The sequence below is a fragment of the Crinia signifera genome, chromosome 19 (assembly GCF_055691185.1).
Source record: "Crinia signifera chromosome 19, ASM5569118v1, whole genome shotgun sequence".
Taxonomy (NCBI): domain Eukaryota; kingdom Metazoa; phylum Chordata; class Amphibia; order Anura; family Myobatrachidae; genus Crinia; species Crinia signifera.
The window spans coordinates 5,836,197-5,852,680 of record NC_139226.1 but is presented as its reverse complement, the minus strand read 5'-3'; the positions used below and the strand labels follow the sequence as shown (position 1 = coordinate 5,852,680).

The 16,484-nt window shown below is 46.7% G+C and overlaps 1 protein-coding gene and 1 pseudogene across 1 annotated transcript in view; one reads left to right on the top strand and one right to left on the bottom strand.

The window, feature by feature from the left end:
• The window catches only part of IGSF21 (immunoglobin superfamily member 21), a 400,123-nt gene that overhangs the window by 107,443 nt on the left and 276,196 nt on the right, over positions 1-16,484 (bottom strand). The window lies entirely within an intron of this gene.
• LOC146044476 (U2 spliceosomal RNA) lies at positions 7,462-7,574 on the top strand (annotated as a pseudogene).

The window sequence follows — 16,484 nt, the reverse complement described above, 5'->3', positions numbered from 1 at the left end:
ATGAGACCGCGTCCGCTCGCCACGCTTCGGGCACGGTGGCTCGCCACACTATATAGAATCAACTCCATGCGTAGTTGGATAGTAGGGGTATGAAAAAATGGGGTGCATTTAACATGGGAGCCCAGATAATACATAAGTACCGAATATATACCTAATGGGAACGTATACGGCACTGAGAATATATACCTGATGGGAACGTATACCGCAATGGGAATATATACCTGAAGGGAACGTATACCGCACTGAGAATATATACCCGATGGGAATGTATACCGCACTGGGAATATATACCTGATGGGAATGTATACCGCACTGAGAATATATACCTGATGGGAACGTATACCGCAATGGGAATATATACCTGATGGGAACGTATACGGCACTGAGAATATATACCTGATGGGAACGTATACCACACTGAGAATATATACCTGATGGGAACGTATACGGCACTGAGAATATATACCTGATGGGAACGTATACCGTACTGGGAATATATACCTGATGGGAACGTATACGGCAATGGGAATATATACCTGATGGGAACGTATACCGCACTGAGAATATATACCTGATGGGAACATATACCGCACTGAGAATATATACCTGATGGAAACATATACCGCGCTGAGAATATATACCTGATGGGAACGTATACGGCACTGAGAATATATACCTGATGGAAACACATACCGCACTGAGAATATATACCTGATGGGAACGTATACCGCACTGAGAATATATACCTGATGGGAACGTATACCGCACTGAGAATATATACCTGATGGGAACGTATACCGCAATGGGAATATATACCTGATGGGAACGTATACGGCACTGAGAATATATACCTGATGGGAACGTATACCGCACTGAGAATATATACCTGATGGGAACGTATACCGCACTGAGAATATATACCTGATGGGAACGTATACGGCACTGAGAATATATACCTGATGGGAACATATACCACACTGAGAATATATACCTGATGGGAACGTATACCGCACTGAGAATATATACCTGATTGGATCGAATACGGCACTGAGAATATATACCTGATGGAAACGTATACGGCACTGAAAATATATACCTGATGGGAACGTATACCGCAATGGGAATATATACCTGAAGGGAACGTATACTGCACTGAGAATATATACCCAATGGGAATGTATACCGCACTGGGAATATATACCTGATGGGAATGTATACCGCACTGAGAATATATACCTGATGGGAACGTATACCGCAATGGGAATATATACCTGATGGGAACGTATACGGCACTGAGAATATATACCTGATGGGAACGTATACTGCACTGAGAATATATACCTGATGGGAACGTATACGGCAATGGGAATATATACCTGATGGGAACGTATACCGCACTGAGAATATATATCTGATGGGAACGTATACCGAAATGGGAATATATACCTGATGGGAACGTATACTGCACTGAGAATATATACCTGATGGGAATGTATACCGCACTGAGAATATATACCTGATGGGAACGTATACCGCACTGAGAATATATACCTGATGGGAACGTATACCGCACTGAGAATATATACCTGATGGGAACGTATACCACACTGAGAATATATACCTGATGGGAATGTATACCGCACTGAGAATATATACCTGATGGGAACGTATACCGCACTGAGAATATATACCTGATGGGAACGTATACCGCAATGGGAATATATACCTGATGGGAACGTATACGGCACTGAGAATATATACCTGATGGGAACGTATACCGCACTGAGAATATATACCTGATGGGAACGTATACCGCACTGAGAATATATACCTGATGGGAACGTATACGGCACTGAGAATATATACCTGATGGGAACATATACCACACTGAGAATATATACCTGATGGGAACGTATACCGCACTGAGAATATATACCTGATTGGATCGAATACGGCACTGAGAATATATACCTGATGGAAACGTATACGGCACTGAAAATATATACCTGATGGGAACGTATACCGCAATGGGAATATATACCTGAAGGGAACGTATACTGCACTGAGAATATATACCCAATGGGAATGTATACCGCACTGGGAATATATACCTGATGGGAATGTATACCGCACTGAGAATATATACCTGATGGGAACGTATACCGCAATGGGAATATATACCTGATGGGAACGTATACGGCACTGAGAATATATACCTGATGGGAACGTATACTGCACTGAGAATATATACCTGATGGGAACGTATACGGCAATGGGAATATATACCTGATGGGAACGTATACCGCACTGAGAATATATATCTGATGGGAACGTATACCGAAATGGGAATATATACCTGATGGGAACGTATACCGCACTGAGAATAGATATCTGATGGGAACGTATATGGCACTGAGAATATATACCTGATGGGAACGTATACCGCACTGAGAATATATACCTGATGGGAACGTATACTGCACTGAGAATATATACCCGATGGGAACGTATACCGCACTGAGAATATATACCTGATGGGAACGTATACCGCACTGAGAATATATACCTGATGGGAACGTATACCGCACTGAGAATATATACCTGATGGGAACATATACCGCACTGAGAATATATACCTGATGGGAACGTATACCGCACTGAGAATATATACCTGATAGGAACGTATACCGCACTGAGAATATATACCTGATGGGAACGTATACGGCACTGAGAATATATACCTGATGGGAACGTATACCGCACTGGGAATATATACCTGATGGGAACGTATACCACACTGAGAATATATACCTGATGGGAACGTATACTGCACTGAGAATATATACCTGATGGGAACGTATACCGCACTGAGAATATATACCTGATGGGAACGTATACCGCACTGAGAATATATACCTGATGGGAACGTATACCGCAATGGGAATATATACCTGATGGGAACGTATACGGCACTGAGAATATATACCTGATGGGAACGTATACCGCACTGAGAATATATACCTGATGGGAACGTATACCGCACTGAGAATATATACCTGATGGGAACGTATACCGCAATGAGAATATATATCTGATGGGAACGTATACCGCAATGGGAATATATACCTGAATGGAACGTATACCCCAATGGGATCCCGCGAAGGTAACCTATACCCTTGGGATTATTAGTGCAGCAGCTCAAGTTGACAATTTCTCATGTATTATCACTCTGGTTTATTTACATGATGCTGCCTGTGACGCAGCGCTGGGCACCGTATGCCACCCTGTATCCTCCTGATCAGACAGGATTTCCCTGCCCCATCTGTCTCCGCTAGGACGCCATGGCATGCCGGGAACATCACAGACCCGATACAGCGACTAAGGTGCGCCAGACTGAAGTCTATTCCTCATTCCTCTCTCAGCCCCGCTGTGCGAACCCTCCAGGGGCCGCCGGCAATAAAACCACAGAGATCCGCCGGTGTATTTTACTCACAGATCATAAAGAGGCCAATTAAAAAGGGGGAAAAAAAAACAGAGCAGTAAAAAAGAAAAGGGGCGGCAGTTAGGAAGACGTCGCACAGATTGTGTTCTGTTCTTTGGCGCTGACAGCAGATCCAGGCGGCCGGGGCCTTAATGACCTACGTGTGCAGCGCGCGGCTCTGGGGACGGGAGGCAAATTATGGCAGCCTATAAAAGTGCGGCAAGACAGAGGTTTATTAGAGAGCCCACATTTCCGCGGCTTTAATTAACTTACTCCTTTGTGTGATGCTTTTTTTCCTCCTTCCTCTCGTCGAGAACATTAACCCTTCCCGTGCTCGCTGGCTGAATCTCCCATCGCACATCGGTGCTTTAGGTTTTACAGCGTCGTCTTATTACACAGCATAGCGACAGGCTGCGCGGACGATGTCATTGTCTGTATCGTGTATTATCTGTGTGTAGTAGGCAATGGCCACTAGATCACCAAGCTGCCCCCAGACACTTCCCAATTACTATCGATCAATGGCGCCGGATGCTGCTGTTACTCCTTATTCCCGGTCTCTGGGGTGTATACAGCCCAGTATATACACTTAGTGGGTGATCAGTAAACACGTCCTGCACCTGCCCAGCCGCACAGTGGGGCAGATGTATTAAGCCTTAACAAGAGATAAATGCAAGGGTGATAAGGAGAGATAAACGTCCAGCCAATCACCTGCTAACTGACTTTTTTCAAACACAGCCTGTAACATGGCAGTTGGCAGGTGATTGGCTGGGCGTTTATCTCTCCTTATCACCCTTGCATTTATCTCTTGTTAAGGCTTAATACATCTGCCCCAGTGTCCGGAGGAGCCATCGCCCATCGCTGGAAGGTGACGGACACATAGGGTGACATGTAATAGGGTGAGAGAATCCGAAAGTGAGAGATTTGGTAAGAAATCTCCAGGTTTTTAAAAGCAGCAATGATTTACAGTACATTTCAGAATCAAACTGGTGTTGCAGTGTAAATGATTGCCGCTTTAAAAAACCTGGAGATTTCTTACCAGATCTCTCACTCTCTGAATCTCTCATCTATTACATGTCACCCTCAGCCTCTTACTGTACATCGGAACGCTGCACCCCCTTCCCCCGGTCTCTCAGATGTACAGATAACACGCGGGGATACAACGCAGCCAACACACTTATTTATTAGGTTTTATATTGGTGCATAAACTATTTCTCTCCTTTTCTTTATTACCATATACTGTATATGCGATATCGAGTCAGAAGTGGAATTTTCCACATTATTCTTGGAATCAGATGCGGAGGTAAATTGAATCCATCACCAATGTTTTACATAATCACATCTAGAATGCATCGCTGCCTGGGGTGGGGCGCAGGAGATGCCAACATCCAGTGCTTGGGTTATGTGGTTCTATTCTGGGAACGCAGTCATCTGCTCAGCGCTGCAGGTGTACACGTACAGCGTACTTCATATACACACACACATATAATAATAATAATGATATTTGTATAGCACTTTTCTCCCAATAGGACTCAAAGTGCTTCACACATTGTCTTTACAGCTCGAAATACAAAACAAGCTTAACAGTAGATGTCAGTGAAATGCTTGAGTAAATAAGTATGTCTTTAGTCTATTTTTAAAGGATTCTACAGTGGGGGCTTCTCGCACTGTGCGAGGAAGAGAGTTCCAAAGAGTTGGAGCAGCAAAGTTGAAAGCTCGACCCCCAGATGAATTCAGGGAGATTCTGGGTACTGTTAGTAGTCCTTCTTCAGTGGATCGTAGTAATCGAGTAGGACAGTAAGGGATCAGCAGCTGTTGCAGGTACCTTGGGCCCTGGTCATGTAGGGCCTTGAAAGTGAGTAAGCCAATCTTGAAAACGATTCGCCATTTTACAGGTAGCCAGTGAAGGGAGTAGAGAATGGGAGTTATGTGGCAGGAGCGGGGCTGGTTAGTTAAAAGTCTGGCGGCTGCATTTTGTACCAGCTGCAAGCGGTGCAATTCTTTTGCTGGAAGACCCAGGTAGAGAGCATTGCAGTAGTCTAGTCGTGATGATATAAATGCATGTATGACTTTAGAAAGGTCTTCTGAGGGAATTAAGTGCTTGATTCTGGCCATGTTTCTCAGATGAAAGAATGAGGATTTGATTGTGGCTGACACCTGATGTTTAAGTGTCAGGCCATTATCCAGGACAACACCAAGATTCCGCACATGATCAGAGTTTTTTAGTGCTGCGCCCCCCAGCGTAAGACCTGTCAGTTGGCTATGCTGCCGTCTTGTCCTGTGATTTATCATCAGGACTTCTGTTTTATCTGGGTTCAGTCTCAGCCAACTGGCACTCATCCACTCCTGGAGCTCAGCTAGGCAGCCATTTAAGGTTGTTATTGTGTTAACGGTGCCTGGAGCAAAGGACAGGTACAGTTGGGTATCATCTGCATAGCAGTGGTAGACCAGGCCGTGACGTCTGATTATGTCACCAAGTGGAAGCATGTATACTGCAAAAAGCATGGGAGATAGTATAGAGCCCTGTGGGACACCACAAGACAACGGCACTGGTGGTGAAGAGTATACTCCCGATGCAACTCTCTGTGACCTGCCAGCGAGAAATGATTTGAACCAGCTAAGGACTGTGCCACCCAGGCCACAGAAATTCTTCAGGCGCTCAATTAGAATCCCATGGTCAATGGTGTCAAATGCTGCAGAGAGGTCCAGAAGGATTAGGATTGAACAGTCTCCTCTATCCCTTGCATTTAGAAGATCATTGAGCACACATACCAGAGCTGTTTCTGTGCTATGTCTTCTCCTGAATCCTGACTGGAATGGATCATAAATGTCATGGGTTAACAGGTGGGTCTCTAGTTGAGTTGCAACCACTTTCTCAATAACCTTTCCTAGAAAAGGAAGATTTGATACTGGCCTGTAGTTGGTCATGCAGTCAGGGTCTAAATTAGATTTTTTAAGAAGTGGTCTGACTATTGCTTCCTTTAGTGGTTCGGGAAAAACGCCTGTCTGCAAAGAGCATTGAACTATTTTTGCAAATGCAGGGCCGATTATTTCCATACACCCTAAAAGAAGCTTGGATGGGGCAGGGTCCAGATCACAGTAGGAGGGACTCAACAGTCTGGAAATTCCAGCAATGTATTGTACATCCACTTGGTCAAAGATGTCCCATGAAGGCAAGTGTCTTAAACTGGTAGGCTTGGTCTGTTGGAACTCCTTTGGTGTCACTGTGGGGATTCCAGCCCGGATGATAGATACTTTATCTGCAAAGAATTTAGCAAACTCATTGCATCTTGACTGCGAGAGGGTTACATCAGGCTGCAGGCATGCTGGTTTGCAAAGCATCTCCACTGTACGGAAAAGCTGAGCGGGCCTATTTTTTGCTGTCATGATCTCATTTGAAAGGAACACTGTTTTCTTGCGGGTGATTGTTGATTGGTATATTCCAATGTGTTTGATTAGATTTAATTTATCCTCTGCCAGGTTTGTCTTCCTCCATCGTCTTTCAAGTATATGACCCTTTTTCTTGAGATCACGAATACTGTTGTCAAACCAGGGAGCTTGATGGTGTGGTTTACAGGGTCGAATACGCAATGGGGCTATAGTATCCAGTGCCTCTGTCACAGCCCTGTTATAAAAATGGACTAGGGAACATGGATCTTTACAGGTCCCCATCACTGCTGAGAGGTTCAAGTTAGCTGCCATGGCCTGAGGAGTCATAGCCCTCCTTGGGCGATATTTGGTCAATTCCATGGGCACAGATCTATTTTGAGGGGTTGCGACTGAGAACCATATTGAGTGGTGGTCTGACCATGTGACTGGGTTTATCTTTAGGTCAGATACTTCTAGTCCAATCTGGACTAGAAGTATCTCTTCTATAGTATCTCTTATATATCTCCTCTCTGTATTTGTACTTGTGATGATATATAGTCTATTCTATTGGATAAGGCAGTGACGTCTCCGATAGTAACCTGTGTGAGCGGGGCTCTCGGCCTTTTGGCTAAGATCAAGTGTAGTATCTGTTCTTATCAGTGGGTATGGACTGGCCTCTGGCAGAGAATAGAGAAAGGCTGGACTGAGTAGCTGCTCTGATGGGCGGAGGGTGTGGGACCCCTCTTTTTTTGCCTGGGAGTGGTGAAAAGTCTCACTGAGTATCTTCACCTCTGCCTTTGGTAGGAGGTGTTGTTTCCGTAAATCCACTGGTAAGAGGGGGGGAGAAACACTGGGCCTAGTAGTTTGACTCTATTGACGGGGTTTGTAGCCCCCGAAGGATGAGACAGCGAAAGGCTCAGTCTAGTATCCATTCCCAGGGAGCTGAGAAAAGCTGAGACCGAGTAGATTGGTCCAGGTCGGGGGGAACCGTGCCCCCGGCCTGGGGACAGCGAAAAGCTCAGCCTAGTATCTTAACCCTGGGAGCGGAGAAACACTGGGACTGAGTAGATTGCTCTTCCAAGGGGGGTGCAGCCCCTAAGGGAGTCAGTCGAAAAGCCCAGTGGAGTACCCATTCCCATGCCAGGGGCTGGAAAATGCCCTACGATGGGAACAGAGAAACACTTGGTCGGACGCTGATCGGTCGGTTGCTTGGAGTCCGAGGCTGCACTGTGCCCCCGGGGAAACTCGGGGGTGCCGAACATGCACGGGTGATCCCAAAATCACCATGCACTAGAATGGCACTTGCACGGCGCACTTCCCCTTCAGGTAGCGCTTCACGTCCTTACCCCGTCCTTTTGGATGGGGTAGGACAATTTTTCACACCCCCACCCTGGCCTTCTGGCTAGGGTCCTTTATTATTTATTTCTCTTCCCCCTCTCACGTTTGTCACTTTTCACGTTCCTTGTTTTTTGTAGTTTTGTCACTTTTTTTGGGTTGTGTGGTCGACCCTTTCGGGCCTTCCATTTCCCCAATGTGCCGAAGCTCTCGCCTTTTGGGGAGAGCTTCGTGCCCCCCGAGGACGACCCCGAGCCGCAAGGCGGAGGGAAGTCTACCGAGGGTCTCTCCAAACCTTCGGGTGCGGAGGACCCACCGTCCTAACCCTTCCGGGGGTTGAGGAATGAGGGTCTCTCTAAGCTTCGGCGAAGAGGACCCACCGTTCCCTATTTTCCCTTCTTCGGCCTTATGGTTGAGAGGGGTTAGGGGGAAAAACGGGGCCCTATCTCCTTCGGGAGATGGAGCCACTTCGAACGCACGGCCCCCTTTGCACGTGTTTAGGCACAGCACTGAGGTAGGGAGCACACCTCGGGCTCCTGAGTTTTTTCAAACTCATCTCTGCCCTTTGTCTCCCTACACAAGAACACTAAATAGCTGACTTATTTCTTGTTGCTAGATTTATCCGCTTCTATAGTGAAATAGAACCCTTGTGGTGCCTTACATACAGTATACCTCTCTGATAAGTGCTAGACATGAGGGCTCTCAGAACACATCACAGGCGAGATTCTGTAGCGGGGGTGTGAAATGCAAAATGGGAGAATAGAACTCCTGCAGTCGCTGTATAAGTCATGCTTCCATACAAATGGGAAATTATGAGAATCGTATTAAGTTCTCCTCCTCTCTGACTGCTGTCCTCCTCTTCTCTGACTGCCGTCCTCCTCTTTTCTGACTGCCGTCCTGCCCCCTCTCTGACTGCCGTCCTGCCCCCTCTCTGACTGCCTTCCTGCCCCCTCTCTGACTGCTGCCCTGCCCCCTCTCTGACTGCCTTCCTGCCCCCTCTCTGACTGCCTTCCTGCCCCCTCTCTGACTGCCGTCCTGCCAACCTTCCTCCTCTCATTGCCGACCCTCAGACCTCTCTCCTGCTGCAACAGTTTTTTTGGAACTCTCTTCCGGCGGCCGCCCAAAACACTTAATGGGGTAATTCAGTTTAGTGTGATGTGTAAGGATTGTACCGGGTAAAGGCACTCAATGACCAATGCCTTTGTTTTTCCTTGCGTTCCGTACAGGTTTACCATGAAATCAGAAATGATGGCCTAATGCAGAGTCAGACATTGCAGGGATGTCTGGTTACATAAAGCATTGAGCTGATCTGCCCTCCATAGAATCTCTAAACCTTCACACAAGTCTGTCCTGACCCCAACACAACTCTCTCCAATCACCCGATACATCCAACCTTCTCCCACTCGCATCTTCCCTCACTTGTCCTGCACATAGCGAGGTTCCCATCTCTAATGAGACTCATGACTGCAGACAGCAATATCATTGTTATAATGTCCAACTACATAGATAGCATTCAGCACTGCGGGACATACAGTCACTGGCGTAACTTGTGTAAGGCAGCCCCCGCCACTGCTTGGGGGAGCGGGGGCTGCGTGGGCGCAGTGTCATTCACAAATGTATGCTCATTGCTGATGCTTTGTGTCAGTGACAGTGTGGCTGCTGGCGTGTCACCTGCCGCTGCGCACAGGCGAGTCGACCGCGCCATGACAGTCTGACTCACTGCTGTCAGTCTGTCACACTGCCATTACATGATTGGCGGGCGGCTGTCCAATAGGAGGGTTGGCGGCGGCTGTCCAATGGGAGGGCGACAGGGGCGTGGCCTGACACGGAGTCTACGGCGGGTGCTGCAGAGTGCACTGTGAAAGCGTCCCACCCACTCCAACTACTGTCTTCTCTCTAACCCTAATGTCACAGCTTAGAATCATGCTGGGCTGCTGCGGGGTGCTGAATCTGCCTGTGAGAGTGTTAAGCAGCAGCCTGCAGACAGGGTCCCAGCTGCGACTGCTAGCAAGGGACTTTCACTCCCTCGTCTGCCCGCCCCATTGCCCGTCGGTGCCTGCCGCCCACTGCATCTCCCACCTGCTGCAGGTCAGAAAATATCAGCAGCAAAAACATTTTATGATATTTTTCTATGATTTGTGTCATTTTTTGTGTGTATGAAACAGTGGTGTAGGGGGACATATAATTGCAGTATGGACAGGGGGATGGGGAAGGAGAGGTGCAGAGGAGGACAGAGAGGTGCAGGGATGGAGGAAGTGAGAGGTGAAGGGGGAAAGGGGGACGTAAAGGTGAAGGTGGGAAGTAAAGGTGAGGGGATGGAGGAAACGAGAGGTGCAGGGGGGATGGGGGGCAACGGGGTTGGAGAAGTGGAGATTAGGATGGAGTGAGAGGTGACATGGATAGAGAAGTGCAGCAGAGACAGAGGGCATGGAGGTGTAGGGGTGACAGGAACGGAGAGGTGCAGGGAAGGAGGAAGTGAGAGGTGCAGGGGTAGCGGGATGGAAAGGTGGAGGCAGTGGCGTAACTATAAAAAAGGTTTGGTGGTCTGCGCACTGCCCTCGGTTGTGCTAGCTGCTGCACTTTCCGGATGACCTATCCGGATATGTTACAGAATTCTAAATGGGGATTGGCGCAGCGCTCTGCTCCTTGGTGTGTGTGGAATACCACTCAATTTATTTACACACACACCAAGGAGCAGAGCACTGCGCCAATCCCCATTTAGAGTGGCGTAACTATGCTGCTGCAGTTCCCGTGGTGGTTTTGGGAATCCAGCACCGGCAGGGTTTGCAGCGGGTGCACTGCAAATACAGAGGATGCGGAAGGGCTCATCATGGCATGGCGCTGCTGCTGACTCCATTTGTAAAGGTATACACAGTCTATTGGCTGCAGCCACATAGACAACTTGCCTGTGTGCCTTCCTCAAGGAGATGGAATCCCCACAATGCAGACTGTGAATAAAGGTAACTTTTTTCCCCCGTACTCAAATAAAAAATATATATATATATATATATTTTTTTCCCCTTGTCTTAACAAAAATGGCATTGGGGGGGGGGGGGGGGGGGGGGGGCGCCACAAACATTTTTGGCAGGGGGGAGCTGAATTTATAGTTACGCCACTGCATACAGTATTGGCAATTTATAATACTGTGCATCATGGTGGTCACCTAGCTCAGAGAATCGGAGGACTGGACAACACGTGACCCAATCGCGCCATGTGCACCTGATTGGACAGATGACAAAGTCATTAGCGTAAGACAATGGGAGGGGCTGACAAATAAGCACAACTGTGGAACATACTGGAAATCAGGACACAACAGTCTTGGTAGGGGGGGATCTAATGGGCAGGAAACACTCATGTGGTAAACACAGGGAGGGGGATTTAATCATTGACCAAGAAAACATATCACAAGTCTCATTGTACTTCCACGTCATCGCCCAGGAAATCCTGGCAGGACAGACACAAGATACAGGACACTGACAAACCCAGTTTAGCTTCTTGGCATGAAGATAATTGAAATCTCCCCATGTGTGTGGAGAACGTGGTGAGTGCGTGGGGCAGGTATAAGGGCACACACCACAGCAGGATGGTCTGGTGGGTTACCAAGAGAAATTGCTGCAATCCACCTGTACAAATGACAGACATAAGGAACCGGGGTTCTGCTCGTGGGGACGGACTGCGGCCCTACAACAGAAGAGGGGCTGCCACTGAGCTAATACAGACGAGGCTGAGATTCAGCACCAGAAATACTCTCACCGTAACAGCAATCAGACGCTGGAATTCGCCTCCGCAGAGACCGCGCACTTCCAAATCAGTTGATTAATTTAAGAAAGGAAATTGGAAGGGTTTCTCGGAGAGAGGTAGAAGCCGGTGTTCTTCTTTCATTAGGAAACACAGAGATAGAACAGATCCTTCTTACTTCATGATTTGGGGAGCAGTTGAGTAAGGGGGCTCCGAAGCCCAGAGCTGTCACACTACTCAATAGACATGTAAGACCGCATCAATGTTCATATATCACAGAAACCGCAAAATCTGGACTAAAAGGGAATTTTAAACTACAAGGATGCCTGCTGATTGCACAGAAGAATGACACACATATATACATATTCCGGAGTAATACCGCCATCTGCAATAACTCCTACTACTAGATATATGTCTGTGAGAGGTCAGGAGACTCTCGCTGCTTTATCATATATGTGTGTGACGTGGAATGATTCATATAGATTCAGTAGCCATTTAGAAATGAGTATCCTTCAAAATGACTGAAGCAGTTTCCGTCCTCTCTCTCTCGTGCTCTCTGTCGGTCTGTCGGTCACTAAGCATTAGCGAGGTGCAAAGCGAGTCTTCCAGATATGACGCAATGGGAGGCTTATTTACTAAGCTACAGTATGTGTTTCCCTGGCCCATCATCCTGTAAGCCACCAATCTCAGAGAACTCTACTCTGATCATCTATCTATAGCTAAGCTGTCCGCCCAGGTAATCACTAATATATACGGTACTGTGTGACAATGTCACAAAGCAGCCATTTACACGTTAGCCAGTTGTAGCAGGGGCACCTAGTGAAGCAGTAACTCCTATGTAACAGCACGTTACACGCGCCATCTGCCTGGCACTCTCACAAGTGACTGCTACAGACAGATTACATCCAGAAGGGACAGGTCACGCATGTACAGCATGGCAGATACATTACACATGGAGGATGGGTACAGAAATGTCCCTTCCACAGTGATGGAGACCTGGACAAAACCAATATATTCCTGTATTAAATAGGATTATAGTAAAATACTCAGACATCACATACATCAAAACACAAAGCCAGTGACATCACTGAGAGTGCGGCCTATCCAGTCACTAGGAGCCAGTGACATCACTGAGAGTGCAGCCTATCCAGTCACTAGGAGCCAGTGACATCACTGAGAGTGCAGCCTATCCAGTCACTAGGAGCCAGTGACATCACTGAGAGTACGGCCTATCCTGTCACTAGGAGCCAGTGACATCACTGAGAGTGCAGCCTATCCAGTCAATAGGAGCCAGTGACATCACTGAGAGTGCAGCCTATCCAGTCACGAGGTGCCAGTGACATCGCTGAGAGCGCGGCCTATCCAGTCACTAGGAACCAGTGACATCACTGAGAGTGCAGCATATCCAGTCACTAGGAACCAGTGACATCACTGAGAGTGCAGCTTATCCAGTCACTAGGAGCCAGTGACATCACTGAGAGTGCAGCCTATCCAGTCACTAGGAGCCAGTGACATCACTGAGAGTGCGGCCTATCCAGTCACTAGGAGCCAGTGACATCACTGAGAGTGCAGCCTATCCAGTCACTAGGAGCCAGTGACATCACTGAGAGTGCGGCCTATCCAGTCACTAGGAGCCAGTGACATCACTGAGAGTGCGGCCTATCCAGTCACTAGGAACCAGTGACATCACTGAGAGTGCAGCCTATCCAGTCACTAGGAGCCAGTGACATCACTGAGAGTGCAGCCTATCCAGTCACTAGGAGCCAGTGACATCACTGAGAGTGCGGCCTATCCAGTCACTAGGAACCAGTGACATCACTGAGAGTGTGGCCTATCCAGTCACTAGGAGCCAGTGACATCACTGAGAGTGCGGCCTATCCAGTCACTAGGAACCAGTGAAATCACTGAGTGTGCAGCCTATCCTGTCTTATATAGCTCAGGCTTTGTAACGTGTTCCATCCCAGATACCTGGGTGAATAATACCAGCAGATGCAGTATTCATCTCCTGTTAGAGGACTGCAGTCCGGTGATTAATGCTCATATTTCTATCACAGATGACTTTGATGAATCAGCCATAGATAAAATAAAAAGGCATTTGGAATATTATCTCTCATGAATTTCATGATTGAGTTTCATGAATCAACCAGCAAAAAGGGGGAAAATATCAGGATATCTGCGAAATGCCGCTTTGAAGAGATGAATTATGGGCAATATGTGCTAGAGTATCGCAGATAACATTCCCGAGGAATCATTCTTATTCTCAACCAGAGTTTAAAGGGACAGAATTCTTTCCTTCATCATCTATATATATACACTTCTAGTGTCCGTGTGTCATCAAAACACTGCCATCTGTTGGCAGCAAGTGATACTACACCTCTGTCTCTCCCATATGCAATCAGGTACAATTAGCTGCCTAACTAACTTTCGAAACATTTGCTTTGAAGTCAGGATTTTCACCTGGTGTAAGAGAAGGAGGCTGCTGTAAGTGGGGTCCTGTCAGTGTAACGGCATCAGGTGAGTCCCCCTAACGTACCTCCTGCAGTACATTCAGCAAGTACAGTAGTTATGTACTGACCCGCACCGAGATCCATCTACTCTGACAGGTACACAGTGAGATGTTCTGCAGATTGTTACATTACTGACCTGCAGAACATTGCTCTGTCCCATCTACCCCCTGACAGGTACATAGTGATATATCCTGCAGATTATTACATTACTGACCTCTCTAGTGACCTGCAGAACATTGCTCTGTCCCATCTACCCCCTGACAGGTACACAGTGAGATGTTCTGCAGATTATTACATTACTGACCTCCCTAGTGATCTGCAGAACATCGCTCTGTCCCATCTACCCCCTGTCAGGTACATAGTGATATATCCTGCAGACTATTACATTACTGACCTCTCTAGTGATCTGCAGAACATCACTCTGTCCGATCTACCCCCTGACAGGTACATAGTGATATATCCTGCAGACTATTACATTACTGACCTCTCTAGTGATCTGCAGAACATCGCTCTGTCCCATCTACCCCCCTGACAGGTACATAGTGATATATCCTGCAGACTATGACATTACTGACCTGCAGACCATCGCTCTGTCCCATTTACCCCCTGACAGGTACATAGTGATATATCCTGCAGACTATGACATTACTGACCTGCAGACCATCGCTCTGTCCCATTTACCCCCTGACAGGTACATAGAGATATATCCTGCAGATTATTACATTTATAGATCTGCAGAATCCAAAGAACAATTCTTGCATATAAAACCGATATTCTGCAATTCTGATTTCTTTGTAATTCTTATTATTTCCAAAACGTGAACAATTCCCACAGGGCCCCACCAGCGTCCGCAGAGGGGCGAGGAGGAGGAGAACGTGATTCTCATCACCCTAATGAAATCCACAGGGCGGCATCAGTCTGAAGAACCGAATAAGACACAGAAACTGTCATTGACACTTCTTGATCCTACATGAACAAGTCCCTGACATTTTCTTTTTATAAAGTACTCAGTTAACCTTGGGAAGATCACAGAGCAGAGTCTGTACGTGTAATACAGTTCTCATGATAGAAATAATCTTCCAAACACAGAGAGCTAGGTCCTGATTTAGAAATCAGCAATCAGTAAGACAGAAGTTGTGAGAGACACAATATATATATATATATATATATACATACACATACAGTAGAACCCCCTGTCTTGCGCTACAGGGTAATATTATTCTGTATTCGGCTGCTTGACCGCTTTGATTCAATGCTGGTCAGAATCACACAGTTATACTCATACTGTAGCATTAGTAGGTTGTTGCTTGATGTCTATGTCACAGTGTTATGACCAATGGTAGCCTGAATTCTTAAACGCATAGTCCGGTCCAAAAAGACAGATACTGTACATTGACGCCCAATGATGATTATATTGAGTCTATTTTTCATAAAATTGAGCATGTGGCATTTTCAATCACACATCATTCATCTTTTCCCTGATTCACATGATTCAGGATCGGGGTCAATAACAATAATCAGACTAACCCAACGCATTTCGTCTTATGAGAGACTTCATCAGGGGAATGTCTTCTGGAATACGTTAAATAAAAAGCGCTCTGTCTGGGACATGAGCTTCAAAGAGTAACGGACGTAGAATAAACCTTCGGTCCCTTCAATAGGCCCCAGACTAATGATATCTGGGTGTGCAGCAGTTCCTTTGGACTTTTAGACAGCGTAATCAATATTTGGACACCCAAAAATCACGTCCAGGGCCTATTGAATCTGTATCACCATTTGCCAGCATGTGAACCCGACAAACCCGGACCCAAGGTTTATACTACGGTTTTCCAGAAGACATTACCCTGATGAAGTCTCTCACAACACGAAATGCGTTGGGTTAGACTGACCCCGATCCTGAATTATGTGAAGGGGAAAGATGATGAGGTTTCACTGAAAATGCCACAGCCTCAATCTCATGAAAAAAAAAAAAAAAGACTCTTCATATAATCATAAATGGGCTTCAATTTATCTGCTATGGTTCTAGTGTTCCACTGATCAGCGACCAGTATAGAAGC